This window comes from Penaeus chinensis, chromosome 21, assembly GCF_019202785.1.
Source record: "Penaeus chinensis breed Huanghai No. 1 chromosome 21, ASM1920278v2, whole genome shotgun sequence".
NCBI lineage: Eukaryota > Metazoa > Arthropoda > Malacostraca > Decapoda > Penaeidae > Penaeus > Penaeus chinensis.
The window spans coordinates 27,226,572-27,229,071 of NC_061839.1; the positions used below are offsets into that span (position 1 = coordinate 27,226,572).

The 2,500-nt window shown below is 39.4% G+C and overlaps 1 non-coding gene across 1 annotated transcript; it reads left to right on the forward strand.

Moving 5' to 3' along the window:
- Nucleotides 1-2,188: 2,188 nt before the first annotated feature.
- On the forward strand, nucleotides 2,189-2,278 carry Trnay-gua. Its single transcript is given in 2 exon segments — nucleotides 2,189-2,225; nucleotides 2,243-2,278. It is a non-coding gene; the product is annotated as a tRNA-Tyr (tRNA).
- Nucleotides 2,279-2,500: the final 222 nt, after the last annotated feature.

Genomic DNA, 2,500 nt, shown 5'->3' on the forward strand with positions numbered 1-2,500 from the left:
AAGATGGTTCACATGATTTTCCTTGTATCCGCTACACGCGTCCGATTTTCCCATTATTTTCTCTGATTTTGCGGTACTGTCTGGTGATGCCGGAAGGAGTACACATCAAGGAGCTCCTGCACTTTGTGTTTTATAATTCATCTATTGTGTTTATTATCAATCACCAAAAGATGATAGAGGAGAAAAGTTTCTAAGAACGTTATATTCTATTTAGATGGTGACGTTATACTCTTAACTTATGGTGCTAGGAGTCATTTCCAATAATACCGCTTTCACTCTGTTGTAATCACGTTGTTAATGGTACTGCATTTAATATATGTATAATTTGCTCGATTAGAAGTGAAATAACATTGAGACAGGCTTTACACAAATTGTTTTACATGATATCACGATCAGGGACTTCTAATCAATTTGCACTGTGGAATTCCAAATGCTTTTCTATGTTAATTTAATACTAAACAGATTAACATATCACATGGACTTTGTGACCATACACGACAACAAATGCCTTTCACGGATGATTTTGACATCTCTGACTGAGTTGGAGGTTCAAATTTCCTCTCTGTGGAACTCCAGAGCATTGGCGTTTTGCAGCTACCAGTCAAGGCCTCAAGAGCTCTCGGCTTAGCTGAATGACCACAATCATAGGAGTTTGTCTCCTACCAGTCTCAGTTATTCCGTCAGCAATTTTACTTCTTCAAATGCCAACACAGATGAAAACCAGTTAATGATGACTCTACCATGATCAACAATCGTCTGAGCTATGATAAACACAGTGGTCAGGAGGTAGATATCGTCACTGAACATGGTATGTTGCAGGCTGTCGGTAGCTCTCCTGTGGGATGCGTGGGTTAGGGCTCTCATGATTGTAAGAGTCTCTGCCTAGAGCAATGAAGCATTGCCTGTTACCAGCATGGACGTAGAACGGTCCCTTCCTGCTATTATACTACTCTGCCACAATCGGGGTAGTGGGTACAGACTCTTTATACTTGCCAAAATATAATTGAAAAATAAATAAATAAAGTGTTTACGTAAGGGGGGGGGGGGCATAGCCAAGGCGGAGGAAGTCCATGCCAATAGCAAGTAACTGCTCTTTGAGCTGACGGTGTATCAATACCTTAATCCTTTCTCAGACACGTGTTCCTGGATGTACTTTGGCAAAGATCTGTTCCGCCATTTGAGGAATTATCCGGCTGGAGGTGCCCAGAATGATCCTGACAACTTCATTATCAAGTGGAGCATTAGAATTCCGTGATATCTTGTGTTACCGCGACCTTATTGATGACTGTAAACTATGCCACGTATTCGGGCTGACGATGTTAGTTACTAGTTTGTCAACCATCTACAATGTATATTTTTTACCATCATTACTATCATTACTACTTTTGCATGCATAAGTAATAGACATTTTCGAAATCGCAGAAAAAATGAGTAATTTATTGGGCAAAACTGTTGGTGAAAAAGCCCTCCATAAACATCCGAACATACCTTTGAAGTATAAATATCATGGAGTATGTAGAAAACATGTTTCTGGCAAGTTCTAAATACAAACCCAATATATATAGAACTAAGTGAACTCATTATAAATAAGTTTTTTTTTAAATATAATATATAGCATTAATAGTTTTTCGAAAGAAATGATTTTGGGATATAGCCTCCTTGAAGAAATAACTGGAGGGGCTTGGCAAGATATGGCTGGTGGAAGGCACTCGAAACTGCCATTGTCTCAAAAAGGCAAAACACATTTTTAAAGGTTTCCTCAGGGATTAATTGAAACGTGTTCTATAAGCTTCTAAGTAAATACTAAGTAAGGATGGAACAGCTTAGCTATTGGCCATGAAAGAACAGAACCTTGAGAAAGGTCAATATTGGGGAGCTGTATGGGATTCTTGATTCCCGAGGCATGAAATCAAGCACTGACGTCAGTATATCTAACCTCAAGGTATTTTAAAGAGCTGTGGACTTTTATTTCATTTTTAACGAATAATTCCCCAACGAGTAGGGGAATCTTAAAAAGTTCCAAGGAGTTGTTTACTTGACCAAGACCCATAGCAACGAGACCTAACATTTTAGAGAATGAATGCTAGTCACAGCTGAAGCGCACTTCATTTCCCAAAATTCATCTTTAAAAAAAATATATATATTACCTTTACAAAAAGATTTGGACAGATTTTAACGCGAGATAGCACCTTCGATAGCTCAGTTGGTAGAGCGGTGGACTGTAGTTGGTTCTGAGGCAGACATCCATAGGTCACTGGTTCGAATCCGGTTCGAAGGAATGTTTTTTATGCGATAAAATGTCAACAAACGGCCTCAAGATTTGGCCCCCGTCATAAAACTTCTAAATCCTGTCGATTTTTTTCCTGGTGTATTTGTTTCCACGCGAATTTCCTCGCTAAAGATAAAGAATAAATGAATGCACGAACAGATACACATGGTCGTGTACAGATCCACGGTCACACGGGGTCACACGCACGCGCGCGCACACACATACACATAC